This window comes from Halichoeres trimaculatus, unplaced genomic scaffold, assembly GCF_033239565.1.
Source record: "Halichoeres trimaculatus isolate MK-OKI-2021-1 unplaced genomic scaffold, fHalTri1.1 fHalTri1_scaffold_9, whole genome shotgun sequence".
Classification (NCBI taxonomy): Eukaryota; Metazoa; Chordata; class Actinopteri; order Labriformes; family Labridae; genus Halichoeres; species Halichoeres trimaculatus.
This window is the reverse complement of record NW_027437188.1, coordinates 9884525-9904481: the sequence shown is the minus strand read 5'-3', so window position 1 is coordinate 9904481 and position 19957 is coordinate 9884525. Positions and strand designations below refer to the sequence as shown.

At 40.3% G+C, this 19957-nt stretch overlaps 1 protein-coding gene across 1 annotated transcript in view; it reads right to left on the bottom strand.

The window, feature by feature from the left end:
• The window catches only part of pik3cb (phosphatidylinositol-4,5-bisphosphate 3-kinase, catalytic subunit beta), a 91293-nt gene extending 78589 nt beyond the window's left edge, over positions 1-12704 (bottom strand). Inside the window, exons 1-2 of the mRNA XM_074679414.1 lie at positions 12566-12704; positions 12430-12482 (exon numbers count right to left, since the gene is read on the bottom strand). The gene's annotated coding sequence lies outside the window, so the exon portion shown is untranslated. The remainder of the gene's footprint in view (positions 1-12429; positions 12483-12565) is intronic.
• Between the last annotated feature and the right edge of the window lie 7253 nt (positions 12705-19957).

Genomic DNA, 19957 nt, shown 5'->3' with positions numbered 1-19957 from the left:
AATAAAAGAAACACATTCACCCAGAGGTGCTTAAGACTTCTCACACGGTCACATAATGTGCAGGCGTCATCAGGAGCTGCAAACACCGAGCTGTGCTTTGAGGACACATTGCCATGGAGACATGAGGCTGATGTTTTGCCCTCTCAGGGTATGGAGGAGAAAACAGAGTCTCTATAAAGTCAGCATAACCGAACACTGTGTACGCTGCCGTGAAAGAGACAACAAACTAGCCCTGAAGACACTGATTCCACACCACTGACGCTGCTTTCTTTGACCTTTCTCTGACGTGTTTAGATTAATCTGGATGAAAAGCTAATCAATGAAACTTTTCACTGTTATTCATGTTTCATTTTTAAAGACCAGGAGGATTTTTGCTGTGTGGTTTTTTCAGGCTCAGAGAACGATGTCAGACTTATGCTGCATGACATGCATTTTTGATTACAGACGAGATAGATTAGTTCATTTTTAGCAGTTGTTGTGCATTTCTTGTGTCTTGTCGGAGTTTCCCTGATCTGATCTGATCGGACTGCCTCCAATGGTACGGCCGCAACACCCAATGAGAGGAACAGAGGGATAAGTGTCATCAACAGGACATGACAGCTCAAGTGCATGGAAGGAAACGTAAACAGAACTGTTCCCAGAGCCAAGAGAAAACGTAAAAATGAACATCAGCTTGTGGCATTAAGTCATATTCATATCAAATTGCAATTTCGTTGTACTTGTTGCAATGACAAACAAAGTTCTATTCTATATTCTTTTCCCCGTGTGTTTTTTTCTTTGTTTTTCTTTGTTTTGGCATATGACAGAACAACCATCAGGGTTGCCAGCTGACGATGGTGATTGCCTTTTGTGCTGTTTATCACATTTGATTAGGGATGGGTACCGAATTATAGGTACTGACTGTCAAAAGTACCGGGTACCGATTCACGTAAAATCAAAAGGTACCATGTTTAGGTACCTAAATTCATTCTTATGACTGTGAGAGAGTGGAAGAGTAGGCGATTTTCCATGCTGGACATAAACACAACTTTGCAAGGTTATATATTTGAAAATAAATATGTTTAATTGGAAAAAAAAATATTATTAAAAAATTGATATTTTTTACCACATTTACACAAAAAAGTACCGAAAATTTGTATCATTGAGTACTGGTACCAATTTCCAGGTACCGAGCATTGGTACTGTATCCTTCCAGATGTGAAAGGTACCCATCCCTTCATCTGATCATGTGACTTTCTGTGAGATCTCACTGCCTAAAACATCAAAATAGTGGTGCAGCTGTCTGTAGGAATCTTTTAGTGTGAAATTGAAGGATTGGATGATAAAAACAGGTCCGAACTGTCTTCATGGATGTGGTTTCCAACTATTTTGAAGATGATCAAGATCCTAAAGTTGGGGATCATGCATCTTGTCTTGGACTATATTAATGGAAACAAGCAGTGACCTCATCTTTTAGTTGCTGTATCGGCGTCCACAACACGATTTGGCTTTTTATTTTTGTTTCTTTTGAGACAAATGTGACGTATTTCAGTGACAGAGTGGAGCTGAACTGAAGCCAAGGGTTTCTAAGTAATCTGTAAAGAGCCAAAAGCGATGCTAACTTGAGCAACATTATAATGCTGTCATATTTTGGATGGAAAGAGGAACAAAATGTGCTCAATAAAAAAAATCAACAGCCAAATTTTTAGATCATGGTTGTAGAGACTTTAAGATCACATGGTAGCCACACACGTAATCATAGCTAGTGATAAAATTGATTAGTCTGAGGGTTACGGTTTTGGCGTCTTGGCTGGAACCAGGGTAGATACACACTGTTCTGGTCTGCTGACAGGTCGCCATGATGATCACTCAACAATCAGCGGTAGCCTCTGGGCCGCTCTTCCATATTTCTCTACATGGGTTGAACAATGACAAACTGAACCAGAGCATAACTCATTTAGTTCACTCATTAAGTTAAGCTGGAAGAAGCACTATTTCACCAAAACAATGGTCAACTTATTTGACAACACCTGAAGTATCTGTAATCACAAATGCTTTTAAAGTTTGTTCCTCTCATTTGACGTCTAAAAAACAGACTGTAAATTCTGACTATTTTTAAATTTTCCTTAACATCAAATTAAGCCAGTAATATTCTGTAAAATGGATATCAAAAGTTAATAGGCTTGAAAATCAGGCTGAGCTCAGAGTCAGAACAGAAGTTTTTAACAGGCAGAGCATCACAGCTGATTCAAAATTAGCAACCAACTCGACTTTCAGCTTGTTTTTGCAGTAAAATTAGGGAAAATGGCGTGCCACTGATTAACAGTGTGTGTTTGTGTGTAATCAACCAGAATGAATGTGATTTAATGACCCGTTTCCTCTCCTGCCCGCGCGTCTTTTGCTTGTACTATAAATTGTTCCAGTCGTGACACATAATTCTCTGACATTTGGTCAGCTGTAACATTTGATAATCCGTCTATTATTATCATGGGCACAAGGGCACATGGACTCATTTCCCAAGTGTGATCTGCAGAGCTATGCACAAAGAAAGGGGAAGAAGTGGGAGATGATAAAGGCAGAGGTGTGCACTGAGGGGGAAAAGGGAGGCACTAGCCCCCTCGTCATGGCCCAATTGTTGAAAAACGCACACTGAAGTGCCCTTTTTGGAAGAAAAAGCACACGCTAAAGTGTCCGTTTGTGTGCACTTAAGTGCCCTCCTGGTTGGCAAAACACACTAAGGGGACAGGGTTAAGGGTGAAATGCAAAAGTATTGTTGGGTTTTGGGCTCACGTTTACACGGAAACAGCGTTTCAGACGACCGAAAACGCAAACATTTGAAAACGGCCGCCAGAGTGGAATTTTTCCAAAACGCTGCAAACACCGTCAACACCGCTGTGCAAACAGTAAGCCAGAGTTTTCAGTGGAAATGCTGATGTCACGCTCTGCTTTACACAAGTGCATACAAAAGTACAACAGTACTGCTGATAGGATCGTCAAGGAGTACCGTGTTGTGCTTGTGCTGCTCAATCTGCTGAATCTGCTGACTGTCTTTATACAAAATGTGCATCTGTTGCTCCACTTCTGCTCTTAACGTTCACCAATACACCAGATGATTGGCCAAACTTTTCTTGCGTGAAGATCTACCAAAGGCTTCTGGACAAGACAGTTATACCACCAACTACAGGCCTGGCATGCTTACTACAGCATTTTCAGTCCCTCAGCAATTTTGGTAAACCCAGATTTTTTTTCACTGCGTTTTTTAGCGTTTTCAGATAAATCACTATTGTGAACGTGGCCTAAACTGCCATCTTGGGTGAAAAGTACACAGAACTGCCCCCTTTGCAGATTAAAATATGACAAATTCCCTTTTTGGGTGGCAAAAACGTGCACTGTGCCTTCTCTTTTCTTTTTGCCCCTGACCGTCAAAAAGTCTGTGTCCTTGGAAAAAAGGGTTAAAATCTAGAAACCTACAGCTTGATGAAAACTTTCTCAACATAATACACCACAAAATGAACATTACTGCAGTCCCCAGATCCGTTTTTAAGAGCTTGATCTCTGCCTCTCAGAAGAGGTGCTATCTGCAGCAGTGCTCATATTAGAGAGCTCACCTCGACTTCAGGCACAAGGTTATACAAGAAAAATCAAGGGTGGGAAAAAATTTGAAAATTGATTTATCAGGATTTTTTTTCTTTTTCAGATTTAGATTCTTCATTTCAGTCTTTGTTTATAAACAGGGTTGTAAAAAAGTTACCACTTTTCTCCAGCAGAGGGTGAAATGTTTCTCTCTGACTCGCGTGATGTGCATATTATGGGAAAACACGGCTCCTGATATAGTTTGTCGACATTATCATCATTTAACTTTTGCACATGGGCTGGTGTTAAAAAAGCAATTAAAAATAGCAAAAATCGCAAATACCACAGAATCGCAATTCAAATTGAATTGGTACCCAAACATTGTGAAATAATCAAATTGCGAGAATAGCATATCGTCCCAGCCCTAAGAAAAAGATTTACCTGCCTATAGAGCTATGCAATCCATTTGATTTTATTGATTCTTTGAAATTTGTTGCTCATGGCGGTGTTGGAAAACAAAAACAATTCTCTCTTATTCAGGAATATACAATACAGAGTCGTAACTACTTCTCTGAGTGCCCTTTGAATGGAGGTATAAGTAAAATGTCACCATGAAGACTTGCACTTTTCCAGAGAAAACGCAGGATTTGATCCTAAGATACCTCCAAGTGGTTCAGCCAGGGGATCAGTTTTGCTTCTCTGGAAAACCGACATCCTGGATAATGTAGCATGTCTTATTTTGTTCCTGCGTGATGGAAGACAGTGGCAGCTATAAAAACAGTGGGAAGAAGCTAGCACAATACTTTCTGAATGGATGATGAACGTTTTAATTATAGTGTGCATTGAAAATCCAAACTTGGGACAAAAGCTAGTTCATGAGTTCATGTTTTGGAACCACGTTAAACTGCATCATCTCTCTTGAATTAAAAGTGAAATGTGGAGTAAACACTGTCAGATGGATGCAGTCAAGTCAAGAGATGCTTCTTAACAATTGCACATTTTAGTTTAATGTGTCTCATGTTGCATTTCCGTTGGCTCAATCTTATTGGTTTTGTGTTTTTATGTCATTTCCTCTAACACAAGATCTCTCCCTTCCCTGCACCTCCTCTGGTATTCTCCTCTCTGTTCATTACGTCTCACTCTCACTCTCCTGCTGTCCTCCCTGCATTCCTTGGCAGGTCCCGGCCTGCTGGGCAGCAAAGTGGAGAATTCCAGCAGGTTGTTCTCATCTGACAGTCAGTCCCGTCTCTTGCTCTGGTAATTTCCAGTGTCTATAACAAGCAGTACAGTACAGTTGCTTCCATCACACTGAGGAAACATTGAACACCTCTCTTCAGTTTGATGAGACTGAGCGGCTCAAAGATGGTATATTTGTGATCATGCAGCTATAGCAGCTAGCTTGTGCACACTCACATGTAAAAACACACATCACCAAAACTCCCTTTCATCCTACTCTTTGAGAGGATGTTACACAAGCCTTTCACTGTAATGAGGAGTGATTACTCTAAAACCATTACAGCAGGAAGTGTGAATGAGTGCAAGAGAGTACAAGGGGAGGGACTCAGAAAGGTGAAAGAGAAGAGCCAGAATAATCTACGATCGGTATAAAGACACACAGGTGTTCAGGACCAAAACGACTAAAAACAGAATGTACTATTCAAGCTGCAAAAGTGATCCTTCACAAAAATATCTAGGCCTTTCAAATGGATGCGTTACTATAACAAAATCACAGACAAACATAATTTCTCTAACACCACTCCATTGTCTGCTCTCTGTGCACTTAGACAAAGCTACCTTTCAGAGCAGGAACATTAAGCAGTACTCCAGCACAGCAGGCAATCAGTGGGACCAAAACTCACAAAGGAGGAGAACACACTCATCAGGAGCAAATCAGCTGGTTAAGGAGTGCTGACACAAAACACACACAAAGCCCAACAACCAGTATCAACACACTGCTGGTAAATGAAAATTCATGTTCTCTGTCGTGCGTTTAATCTCCCCTCCTGCACTTTTACTCTCTGTGCCTCTCTGGACATACAGTTCTATCACTGATATTAAAGAAGAGACAAAAACATGCAGAAGTGCAAAAAAACAAAACAAAACAAAACAAAACACAGGTTCTCAAGTGTCCACTGGGGGCTGGCTTGAAAAGCAGAGGATTCCCCATTAGTCCCTTTGTTAAAATTGTCCATTGCTCCTTTTACAAGAAACTAAACATGTTCACAGCCTAGTTTAAAAAAAACAACAAATTTTGGAGGGTACCATAAAATCAATGAGTCACCACAACAAGCCGTTCTCTTTTTGTGGGAGCCAGAGGAAGAACGGTTGTCCCCTCGTATAAAACTTTCTTTGCACTTCTTTTGTGAAATCTGCAGTCTTTATGCAGCTGTGGGGCTATAGCATCACATGATATCATCACCCAGCTGAGCTCCACCTTTGGTAGCTCTGATTTGTCATGAGGTGAGGCTGGATTCACTGGGGATAACCAAATCACAGAGACTTAAGCCCTCCCCCTCCACGGATCACTTGTTGGTCAAAAGTTTTTTAATCAAAACCACTTCACGAGTTTTAGTTCCTTGGCAGTCCCCCACCATCTTCTGTAGATGCATGATTATGACTTTAAGTTCCAAAAAAGTAGCACCATCAGTCTGGTCTGGCTCGATATCAGTCCAGCATGCTTCATGCTTTAGCACCATCTTCTAAAGCAGGGGTTCCTGAACTTCACTATGCCAAGGCCCCCAACCAGCGCTTGGTTCTGGCCAGGGAGCCCCTTTGGAAACCAACAGACAACGACACGGAAATGTAAAGAAATGTCAACTTAAGAATGAATTTTCTTACTTTTATTCACTTTTTCATTTGTTTAGAATAGGAACTTATTAACAAACAAAAGCCAGATTCACACATGTTGGTTGTTGTAAAAGGGAGAAGGTATTTCAAAGCTCTGTAACTACTGGCTTCATGTAGTCAGTAGTTAGACAGGAGGAGAGCCTCAAAGTTCAGGTTAGTTTTTTAGAAAGCTTAAAAATAGGCCCAAACTGCCAGGTCAACACAGATCATGACATCGTCATCCTGCAGCTGTCACACAAGGTGTGGTCAGGTACAACTGGAAATGTGAACCTGACAATTACAGCACTTTAGGTATTGTATGTTCAGGACAAATGGTTATCTAAAAAAACACTACATATAAACACAAATGATAAGAAAAAAATTACATTCTATTTTTTCCTTCCAGACAATTTTCTGAGGCCCCCCTTATGCTCCCTGGTGGCCCTCCAGGGGCTGCGGCCCCCATTTTGAAAACCACTGCTCTAAAGTACCATGACTTGATGAAATACTGCTTTCTACATTTTGATGGTGAAGAACCTTCTGCACTTATATGAAAAAAAATGATATCAAGTGCATCTCGTGCCAATTTTATGGTAGCTTACTGATTTATTCACACACTCTGTACTGGGTTGGATTTTTTCACTATGCATCTGTTATGATCCAGGCTCCACTATCATAAATCTGCATAACTTGAGGAATGAGTGAGCTACCATCACTGCTCAGCTCAACATTTCGATGCCTTTCCTCAAGACGCCTGAAAGTTAGCTGGAGTCAGCATTTCCAACGTGGCACTGCCATCACTGGGCTTCAAAACCTCTCTCCAGAACCCAGTAGATGACCTCACTGAGGCTACACCCATGTTTAATACAGTGTCTGGTCCAAGTCTGACCAAGACCAAGTCTTGAGTGTATCCACAAGAGGACCAAGACAGAGGCTGACACATGACTGCAGACCAGGGCAAGATGCGAACCAAGTTTCAGACATGTCCCCTCAAACCACTCTATCAAATTGTATAGCTCTCCCTGATTAAATGTCAGCAACACACTTTAAACATTCACGCCTTGACACAGGGTTGACCCAGCATGGTTTGGAGCATCCTTGTGAGAGTTTTCACCAGATAGGACCTGTTTCGTTTGAAACCTAACATGTAGGAGTCGAGCCAAAGCAATGAAAAGTTATCGCTGACAGACTGTGCAGCATGTTTAGTTAAACCATGATGAAATATTCCATTACACACTGGTGTTTTCATTTGCTTTCCTCAAAGACTCTGAGTTCACCGCCTGTAAATTCTGCACCAAGGACATACACCGTAGTGCTGAGTTTACACGCACAGCTACAAGTACAGTACAGTAAGTCTGGTATTACATACCTTTGCTCTAACTTTTACCTCATTACGTCACCAAGTCTAAACAAACTTTCTCTCCTGTTACAGCCCACTTTCTCTTTTCTTTATCCAGGTTACTCAATCTGGAAGCCTTAAACAGAAAGCTGCGTCAGTACTCAACTCAGTGAAGTCAAAGCTACAGGACGAGGACGTCACCACGACGGATAAACTTTCTGGAGTTTGTTTCTTGTGGCACAGTTATTTAGAATTCTGCTGTCATTTGTGCCCAGATTCTCGGGAGAGGCCTGCTTTGGGACTAAATCTGGCTTGGAGTAAATAGCTGCATTGTTGGCAGATGTCTGTGGAGTGACGTCAGTTGGTCTTATCAGTGTTCTCTAACTTCACCTCAGAGAGGGGCCTGAAGGCAGACCCCACCCAGAGCAGGGCAGCCAGGATCACTGCCTGATAGAAATAACATAGTACTGAACCACAGCCGTACTCCACTTTTCTTCTCCTCTTCTGTCACAAGCTGTGTAGCTCTCAGATTCTCTCACAGGAAACACTGATCAAAATTTGAGCTGCTAACTTTGAAGGAAGTGCACAGAGGGTGTGAAAGTACTATTTGGTTTTAAGTGGTTATGTAACGAACACTAAGAAAACAAACTAAAACTTACAAACGTATGTTTGATAAAATCAGGATAAGGTTTAACCTACGCAGGTAAGCACTCAAAATTATCTTTCTGTGTGACTTTAATGGAGCTGATTCTCAGAAAGAGGTAAGTTTGACTCAACAGGAAGCAGCAACATGAGATTTATCCCCAGAAAACAACAACTACGCACAGACCAGATGAAGAGGTATCCTACAACTAATCCACAGGAGCTGCCAAAATCAACACATGATTCAAGTTCCTCACAGCAGCTTTGATCAAATGCTTGAACTAATAGGTTTGAGTTTTCTATGCAGGCAAAGTTAATTATTAGCAGAGTACAAAGAGTCCATGACTGTTAGATGTTACAGGGACCTTGATGAATGAAAATGTAGTCACTACTGTTGAAAATGAATAAAAGATTTAAAGCCTTTGGATTTCAAATGATTCTCATCATTACTATCAAAAGCTGAATCTTAACCACTTTAACAACACCAGCTTAAAAGTGTTGATGTATATGAAATAGGTTTTAGGTCAGGGTCCATATGCTTTTCTCCCAGTTTGATTCTTTTTTGATTTTTGGGGTTTCGATTTAAACTGCGATTCAGCAATTTTTCTGATTTTTAGTTCACTTTATGAACATCAGACCAAGTGAAAAAGTTGAATGGTGATGATGATGTCTTCAGACTATGTCCAGAGCCATATTTCCTAAAAAATAGAAATCACATGTGATTCAGTTTTTAGGGTTTATTCAGCAGATCTGACATCTCAACTGTTTTCCAACCCAGCTTATAAGCAAAGACCAATATAAATGGCTTACATTTGAAAAAAAAAAAAAAAGAATGATTTCTAACAAAAAAAAAGTTGTGATTTAAAATTGTCCAACAAAAATTCCCCTAAACTATGATACACCAGTGTTTTTTTTCTCCCACCCCTAGTAGGCTTAGGCCCAGACACATAGAGGTTAACCGTTGGGTTAAATCATCTAAAATATTCAGTTACACAGTTAGGAGTGGCAAAATAAAAGTCACTTTACCTTAAACATTTTTCACAATATCAATCAGACACCTTTTACTCGCTCTGGTAAATTCTTTTGTGCTCTACCACCCTGAGGTAAACATGCACAGATAATAAAAGGCATCATGAAACCAGCATAGAGATGTTAGCCTGCAAGAGAGAGCAACAGCTGCTAGTGCTAGCTCTGCTAACATTATGCACTCTCTGCAAAACAGCAGTGTGTGTGTCCAATTTTGACTGTTTTCTACGTGTTGGGTTTTTTTTTCTTTATCAGACGATGGGTCTAATGTTCAGAATTTAAATGTACATTTTACTGACTGGGAAATTAGTCGCTTCACAACATCTCTTCACTCAATATCTAAACAATACAAACTGCTCGGCATAGATCATGAGCAGGATCAATGTCACTGGTGCCATGGAGCCATGAAGTAGTTTAAAGGAAACCTGTTTTGAGGACTTGAATATTTTTAGATTGAAATATCAACATTTAGCACCAGGGATACAAAAATGACTTCCCATTTACCCCGAAAGAAGCTGTAGTAATGTCTCCCCTCTGGCACTGAGTGACAAAAACTGACACTAAGAAATATAATGCGTTGAAATGAATTCTTTGGAAACCAGACTGAGGAACTGCTGATTAAAGTTTAAAAGTCAAATACTTCATTTCCAAACCTGGTAATGCTGTGAAGCTGTTCTTCTCAGTACTCTCTGGAGAAATCATGAAGTAAAAAATAATTTGCTAGATGTGAAAAATGTCTAAAGAATCTTTAAATGTAAGGATGCTAAAGTCTCGGGCTACATGCTAAACACATAAATGAACGTCATAAACTCACACACAGCTGTCAGCAAAACAGATGGCTACATCCTCCTGACATCATGACCTCTGTCCCACTGACTCTCCCCACTGACACACATCGAGCTCAAATTGAAGAATCGTTGTGAATGAAGAGAAGCGAGGCCGTCTGAGGTAAACTCAGCCTGAGGATGTGTGAGAACTGATTCCCTCTGAACATAAACAAACTGAAAGAAAACAGTCACAATTTCCAAACAGAGGAGTATAGAAGTGGAGTAAAGTCCTTTTTCTTTGCTGACGAAGAAGACATCTGCATTACGAGACGTGTGGAAACATGATCCACATGGCTAATTTTAAGGAGCTTTACTGTCAAGTCAACCGTTGACAAAACCATTTAAACTGACTCATTTAAGACTTCCGAGGTTCAAACCAGAGCAATGCCCTGCAAGAAGCTAACTAACAAAAACATTGCCCAAACGGAGAAATCCCAGAGTTAATTCAAGAATCAGTTCAAGCTCCACGACACCGGCAGGATGACACAACAAAAGCTAACAGGCTTACACTGCAAAACGTAGTTCTCGTAAGCTGACTTTTCTTTCAGAGTGAAAGAAAACCAAACAACCCAAGAAAAGCTGACTTAATCAAATGCATCCCAAAGTTTCACATCCTCTTTAATCGAGACTGGCTGCCGTCACTGTGACTCTGTGGAGTTGTTCCAGTTATCCCTGAGACTTTTGGTTTTATAGATCAGTAAAATGCGAACTGACATTCAGGTCAATGGAGACAATCAACAGAGTACATTTCAGAATGAAAGTTGAAGTCATCACAAGGAAAAAGAAAATGTAACCCATGCAATCCAGGGGAAGAAGACTTACTGGTAAGAAACTCTGTCAGTACAGGCACATATCCCGTCCACCTATAGGCTGAGGTACTCTGAGGTGTATGTAATCTCTGTGGAATGCTACATTCTGTTCTCGTGTGAAGGGAGCACGAAGAGAGCTCAGTCTTGCCGTGGTCTTGGGTCGCAGGTGCAGTTAATGTTTGAGTCCTTGATAAATTCCTGGGGTCTGCTGATCAGATTGGCTTAAACATTTTCATAACATGAACACAGGACCTTTGTAAAACAGCATCCCAGCTGCAGCCTTCACATCTGTCAAATGCTTTTCAGTGAGAAGTTTCTGTCTGACTATGAATCGGTTTGATATTCAAACTGAAATATTTCACCAGAGTGTGGCATCGAACACAAAGAGCACTGTGCTAACAGCTGGAGACAGAATGTGCTACTCTTTCCTTGGCACAGAAATGTCAAACTGTGATACGTTTCCCTGTTAAAGAAACACGACTCACATGACCAGGACAAAATTAGCAAAGGAAAAATAGCAATTGCTTTTTCCATAAGGAGTACCAACTTCTCTGTAGACAACAACCAGGAGCCTATCTACAGGGAGAGCCAGGAGTATCCCACCTTGAGATCTGCAACTTTCACTCTCACCTGTGTTAATTTGCCTACAAAGAGATTAGAAAATGCAACTATTGGAAAAACTAAGGGCTTCAAAAGTTTTCTTTGCACTCTCATGTAGCACATTTCATTTTTCTTTGCATTGCGTTTTCATAGAGAGATATTTTGCATAGCGACTAGTTTTGCTTCACAGGTGAGACGGAAAGGAATGAGTCAATCAATAATTCCATGCAACCTCCTACAGACCGTGTTTTAACCTACATTTCTATAATCACAGGTTGCCAATAAGTTTTTACATTGAATGTGAATTTAGATAAGACTCTTCTTATTAGAAGTTTTAAAGAAATAAATTTGGAAGATTAATGTTTCAACTCTGTTATGTTGCAGTCTAAATAATACATGATAGGCCTATGGTACTTAAATGTTAGTAGCTAAAGTAGATACTGGTAAAGACAGAAATGGCAGCTTTATTTTGGTGTTTGAGTGTGTGAACACATGATTCATGCCTTCCCTGCATGAGTCAGTGCACGAAAAAGGGCCACCCTAGTCCCAAAAGTCTGGACACGTCCCTGACAATACTCTACGTTAGAAAAAAAAACAGATGTAAAGAAATAAAGATGACAGATTAAATGTTTGTAATATTATAGGCTGTAGAAGTTGTCATAAATGTTTGGTCGAGGGTTTGGTATTTTAGGACAGCTAAAGCAGTGCGACGTTAACTGATCAGCCTGCTGTTTGGTGACGTCCTCACTCGACAGGTGAGAAGACGCGGCTGAAATCAATCACAGTAAAGGAAGAAGAGCAGACTCACCTTTAGTTTCTCTCCGGTGTGAGGTTGTTGAAGTAAGCCGGCCGAACTGTCAGCTGAAAGTTAATATCTGTCTTCACCACCGAGTAGTTTCACATGCAGAAAAAAAGAGAGAAGTGTGCGTGTTATAAAAACCCACGGCTCCAGCTGTCTCCCCACGCAGTCCTCAGCCCTCGCAGGTGGACAGGAGCGCGGTGTCGCTTCCTGTTTGTTTCAGAAGGTGAACCACAGCCGCTGCTTTTTCCTCCGCCAGCTCTCCCTCCGCCACCGTCGTAAAGTACTAATCACTTACCATGGAATACAACTTCCGCTCAGCCTTTTCAAAATAAAACACCCTAACAACATCACCTTCCTACATGAGAGAAAAACTGCAACAACTTGATAAAAGGGAAAACCCAGCTGTGGGTTGTTGTCTATTGTTTGAAATTCTCTTGGTATTGTGAATGTGAACTGAAGCATAAAGACTCAAAATAAAGACATCCTTAGATAACATTTTACTGGGGTTTGGCCTCCCTCACATTGAATTTGATATTTTTGGGCTCAATTCTTTGTTTAACCAATTCAAGAAAAGATAACATTGAAAGTGATGTTAGTAAGCCATTTACAGCCACAGCTGAACCATGAAAAGACAAACAGTTCAAATTTCACGCAGTCTGCTCTTGAAATAGTAGTCTAAAGAGACACCAAATTCAGAAATCAAGTGGCTGTGTTTAAAAACAGATAAAGGAGGCTTAGTGAATTCAAAAGAACAGGTGGGCACTACATTGTCCAAGACTGCCAACAAAAAGATTTCTAGAACAATGCTACATTATGTTTATTAATCTGAAAATGTCTGAGTACATTTAGCATGAATATGATTAAGTCAAGGGGGAAAAAAACCCTTCAGGAAGTAACAAAAGAAAAAGGCATGTGTGCATTTACACACACACACACACACACACACACACACACACACACACACACACACACACACACACACACACACACACACACACACACACACACACACACACACACACACAAATCATGGCTCATATTCCTAGAGTTGCATAGGCACAATATGGATGCAGCTTTAACATGAATTATTTCATAATGTGGGTGATGACTGGACGACTTGTAATGAATCTGTCATAGCTGGTTACTTTTCAGATCAACAGAAAAATATCTCATTTTCTGTTTATAAAAGGGAAAACTGACTCTTTAATCTCTTGGAAATTGTCCAATAGGCCCAAGACTTTGGAAGATTTTAAAAAATGGCTGAGGGCTTAATGGAGAAATTAAAATGTAGACATTTATTTCTGCTCTGGGCTTCCATAGGATCTGTTTTGGTTACGTTCTGCCTTTAAGAAAAAAAAAACCCCAAAACAACTAGTGTCACTAATCTTGCCATTTCTGAACTTCCTCATGAGGCTTTTATTGTGAAGGCCGGATGTTCTGTGCTATGGGTCCATTCAGTCTGTCAGTTTGGCGCATTTCTCTTACTGAGGCATCGAGGGCAGCCGGCTTCTTTCAGAAACCACATACCACCAGTCCTTAACTTCTGAGCAGTGATTCACCCGGAAACACCATGTTTGTCTGTCACAGTCAACGAGACTTAAAGTAAATATAGCGTGAAATAAGTATAGTATATAAAAAGAAATAAAAACATGACACCAACACTTGCTGTGAACTTTTGGATGTATTTGCCTTCAAACACCAAAAACTTCCTTGTTGCAGGGCGCTTGAATCTCTGCTGTAACGTTGATGAAATGCGTGCAACCTTGCGAAAGTCTCTAGTTGCAAACATGAGCTTTGCTGCCCTCTGGTGTTCAAATGGGGTAACATCAGCCTTAGGTAGTCCATGATGGGGTCGTACTCCAGGAGAGCAGTGACAGGGCTGATGTCCCAGCCTAAAGATGAGGATTTGATTAGAAAAGTGACCGAACTGTTAACTTTAATTCAAATAATGAATTACAATGTGCCCAACAGCCTGTTTTTTTCTATTTCACTGCCAAAGATTTAAGAAATTTAAGGTTTTTTTTCATGTTTAAATCAAGCAATATACAGAGTTAGTACTACTTGGAAAAAGCATCAAAATAGACAAGGAAAACTCTGTTCTTCAAAATAAATGAAAGAAAAATGGAAAAAGGGTTCAAGAAACTATTTCTACGTCATAAATATGCTTCATGGATAGCACTCATTGCATGTGCACTGTAGGACCTCCAACAAACCACTGAGACAGAGGAGTCAAACCAAAGTCAAACCACTAAATAATAACTTCATTTAGATCCTTGTGTTGTTAAGTTTTAGCTGGCACATTTGTGATAAAAGGTGAATGTCACTGTTTTAGGCAGTGCCTTATCTTTTTCCATGGCCGTCAAGATTTTCAAGTAGTTGCTGCAACTGTCCCCAGTGTTTTTGTATTAACTTTATGTCTGTTAGACAAAAGTTTAGTATAAATCTTTTTGTGTTTACATAATACGCTGAATTGTCAGCATTACCCAAACACACTGATTGGATTTGACTGAGATTTTGGTAAGAAGTGACCTTGATGCAACGGGTCAAAACCAGACTAAAGTGAGTGTATCAGATCATTAACCAGGTTGGTAAAGAGGAAGGAAGAATTGGAAGAAATGTAAAAACTACTGCAACTTCCCCATTTCCTGAGTTACAGTATCTTCAGCCCCTCACAAGGGGGCAGCACAGACCAGCTGAGCACACTCCTCTGTTCAATGGAGGGTTGAAACAGTCCCTCAGACTGGACACATTAGGATAAGTTCTGTAAAAAATTATGTTCCCATTGTGACTGCTTTCAATGAGAGATGAATGAATGGTATTTAGCGTCATCCCTGCACATGGATTCTTGCCTTGTTGCAGAGCCATGTGTACAGCTCACACCATAATCAGAACCATACTATCACTTGTTTTGTCAGAGATTTGTACATCCAAACATTCTCCTCAGGCTACAAAAATGTAAGAACCACCTTATAACTGGTGACGAGAAGAGGCTGCGTCATCTGCTGTGTGCCTGACCCACCGGTGGGCAGAGGTCAAAGGTCATCGCTCAGTGTTCCCCTCATAACGTTCTCATTGTCTGAAATTTACTAAACATAAACCGGACTCAAAGAGAGCAGCCTATGCTGCGTAATCCTGAGTCCAGCATGCTTCCATTACTGCTCCTCTTATTCGATTAAATGTCCCCTAACTCAGTCCAAACCCTCACTGTGTATAATCTCATCACGGCTGATAGGCGTGTAATAAAAAGCATATTTAACATGAAAGGATGCCTCATGTGAATGCGTATAATTACAGATATCAAAATATCTTCATTTGTTTAATTGTGAGGCTTTGCCAAGAGGTATGTAATTGCTCTGAAGGAATATGGTTGAAATTGGACTGCAGTCAGAAATCTGAGTTTTGTGTTACAGGAGGCGGGACAAAGGTCACGGCTGAGGTCAACTTCTTGTTTTGCATCTTTTAGTGCTCCTCGAGAGAGATCTGATACACAAATTGTGTTTATATGACATTAAAAGAGAAATTTTCAAGGGAGTTATTACTATATAAACCAGTAATCCACTGAATCATCACTTAATTTAATCTGGGATTGCATCATTAAATTTGTCTCATACTGCTCAGGCAATAACACGACTACACCGAGCTGTTTTGAAATATAAGGAAATCCTGATGGTACAAATTGCAGGGCATTATGGGAATGTTTTGGTTGTGAAATAAGCTCGGTGTTTGGCGCTCATATCCGAGTGAGGTTATATTTCTATATTACTAATAAAGGGCTGATGCTCGAGTGGCCTGCAGTGATTACATGTCTCGCAGCATCCCCAGAGGTCAGCCAAAGTCTGACCATTACCACGCACTGCTTTATTATGCAGCCTACAGTACGAGAGGAACAGGTGCTGGGCCTTAATGATCCCACTGGGCGCTCAGTTTCATCTTTGATTAATTGGAATGTTAACAGGAGAAGAGTTATCCTAATAGCTTCTTGTTGCCAGCCCAGAGGAAGTTTTTAGGGGGGCGAGAAAGGAAAAGGGGGGGGGGGGGTTAAAAATAGACTCCATCAGTGCACGCTGGGAAAAAAAGAGCTTCCATTTAAATCCCGACAAAGCGATTTGCAGCTCATAATCAAGAGAACGGAAGCATTTTATCGCATTTCCCTTTACAGTATAAGCCGGCCAGTTCCGCCATTTCCAAAGAAGAATCAGCCGCTAAAAGCTGGATGCTGCTTTGGACTGTGCCAGCATGTTTGTGTGGCACCAAACAAGCTGTTGCTGTGTGAAAAAAAGTTTGTTTGCTAACATTTGTTTGGGAGTTTCTCCTCCTATATTGTGTAATTTTTAGCCTACATTTTACAACAGGTAGTGCAAGAAATAAATCACTTTTTTGCCAATCATGTCACTGTTGGATTAATTCTCATACCTACACTTTAAAAAAAATAAATCTGTTGATACTCACAACTGCTAGTCATCTCTTAGTGGACTTGGGGTGATATATGGGACAAATTTGAATCAATTAATGTAAAAAACAATCCTGGATAAATTAATCTTTTGATCCATATATTAAAATGAATTTGAATCACTTTTGTTGGTTTAAAAGAGTTTATGATGTAAATAACGTATTAAGGTGCCATAATAATACACTTACTACAATGGGGGGGGGGGGGGGGGGGGGGGGGGGGGGGGGGGCATTATGGAGAGTCATCAGAGAAAAAAAAAAGCTGTAATTTCACAAGATAGCCACTGTAAATTTATGGGCAATCATTTTTACATACGTGGGATAAAAGTTGCAATTAAAGGCTGTGATTAAACTTCATAACAGAATAAGCAGGAAACATTGAATGGGTGTGTGAGGCACTTTGTGTTGCATAAGTGCATGAAAAGTGCCATACAAATAAAATAAAGTTGAAGTTGAAAGTTGAAGTGTGTGGGGGGTTACCGCTTACTAATTTTGAGGGAGGAAGGGTGTCTGCAGAAAAGAAAGGATTGAATACACAGCAGCAAAATATGACATATTTGAGGAGATTTCTTGAAATCAAGGTTGAACATGAAGCTACACAGCAACAACAACAACAACAACAACAACAACGTGATATAGTCGTGAAAAACTACAAATGTGAGTTTAACTAAAATAAGCATGACAATATAGGACTGGGTAACAGATTAAAAGAAATAAATCTTGAGGTTTTAGAGCAATTAAGTTATAAATTTATAAGAAATAAATAGTTTCAGGTTGGTCTGTACATTATTGTGAATGAGAGAGTCAGAAGGACAGTCATTGGTCTACAATATATTGAGGATGATTGATTGATTGAGAGTGTTTATTTTGAAAAAACGTGATATAAAATAATAAGCAAGAAAAAAAAAGTCAGACAAACAGAAGTTGGAACATGGATCATGTTGTGAAGTTAAACCCACAAACTGAGGACAAACAGCAGCTACAGAAGGACTTCGGAGTAGGCCTGTCAGCCTGTTCTTCTCCAGGAGAGACTCAGTCTCAGTGTTGCACTGAGACTCCAACTTCTGATGAAAATGTGGTGCTGATGAGCTCAGAGACTGAGTATTCAGTTATTCATGAAATACTAAAGTTGAACTTCTCATTATGCTTCTCGTTCCTCATTTTGGTGCAGGAGGCTTGATGCACCTTTGAGCTTCCCCTTCACAACAACACACTTTTTTTTTGTCATAAATTTACAATATTCTCACAATATCAACTTTTTCTGTGATATGTGACTTTAAAACTCTGTTTCGCTAAATTAACAGAGTGAATTGAGTTACTTATTGATATTTGTTTTTACAGTGTACATTGAATACAAATTATCTTTTTTTTTTCAAGAAATCTGCATCTCAAATTGTTGCATCATAGTTTATACAGCTTTAGCTACTGAACTCAAACCTCATTTTTCAGCATCCCTCTGCTCTCCTCTTAGAGTCACAGTCAATGTCAGGGTCGTGCCTCCCTTCATGTTCACAACCTGTCCTCTGTGCCATCCAAGCAGCTGCAGGGTACGCAGAGGTCAGTGCGTGATGATTTTCTCTGTGAATAGATGTCAGTGCGTCTCTCCCCTGAATAGATGACACTGCTGTTTATTTATAGAAGCGGTATTTCCAGACTTTAGATGAGCCTCTGTTGACCAGGGGCCCTTTAACAAAACGCACGGTTCCTATTTATAAACTATGGCGGTGTAATCAACACACTCTATTGTAATTATTTCGGTGTATTAAAGAATTATTATGTGTTATCTATTGTCTCGCGAGGCTGTCATAAAGATAGAGATCAGAAGTCAGTGAAAACATCACGTAGATCACCGTGACACGTTGATTACATTGGAGATTCACCAGAGGGAAAATAAACAGCTCTGCATTGAGTAATGTCATAGAAATAGCCCAGATATCAAACTTGTAGTATCCCTGCTCCAGCGAGAGAAAGAGATGGAGAGGGGAGAGGGAGAAACTCATGCTGATTGGAACAATTGCCGGATTTTCTGCGAATCAAATCTTTGCATATTTTCCTGTTTGGAGCAGATGTATACCAAACAGTGGTGACCCCCACTCTCCTTTTCAATGGGGTTAGGGTGATGTGCGCAGCTTTAAGTGGAAACTTGTTCTCTTCAAATCTCAAACATTAGCGAGAATGTCAGGAATTCAATTGTGTGCAGGCATTGGGAAACCTGCAACCTGCGCGTGACACGACCGGCCGGGTCGCATCGCCGGTGCCTCGTCGAGCGTGCAAGCTGTCATACCCGGAACGAGGCCCCGGTATACGCTGCCCTGTGTGTGTGTGTGTGTGTGTGTGTGTGTGTGTGTGTGTGTGTGTGTGTGTGTGTGTGTGTGTGTGTGTGTGTGTGTGTGGCTGCGCGCGCGCTCCGGAGAGGATAAACGAGGGTCAGATGCGTTGCTTCTACTCGGAGTTGACCTCATTTGTCTTGTTGATTATAATCTGTCATTTGTAAGCGCACAACAAAGGATACAATCACGGTTATTCAGCGCGCACTCGACGGAGAAAAACGCGTGAGAGACAAACTGAAGAGAGACCTAACTGAATTTCGCTAAAACTTCGTTCCCTCGCGCAGAAATCAGATGAGCAACGACTATTTCATTAATAGCTTATTTAGAAATATACAGCTGAACATCTATGCGTACTGCAGATTTCATGGACTGCTTCAAGTCATTTCTGCATGCAAAACTTGATAGCAACGTAGCAAATAAGCGTTATACTAATAATGAAAATATGGTTATAAATCCCCCCCAAAATAAATTTCTATTTAAGATGCAATCAGAATTAATCTTCCCATAAACATTCTAAAAGTTGTCCAACTGAATCATTCATACAGCTGCAGCTCCTGTTTCCAGAAGTGGCTCTATGTCTTTCCATGACTAAGGAATGCTGATACAGAAGTTTAACGGATTATGTTTTTTATCCTCTGTGACAGAGTTGGTGTAATAATATTTAGTCATTTTATTTGTATTTATGATGAAAAATAGTCTACAACCCAAATACATTTCCAAAGAACGACCCTTTGTGGAAGCAGGCTGACGCATGC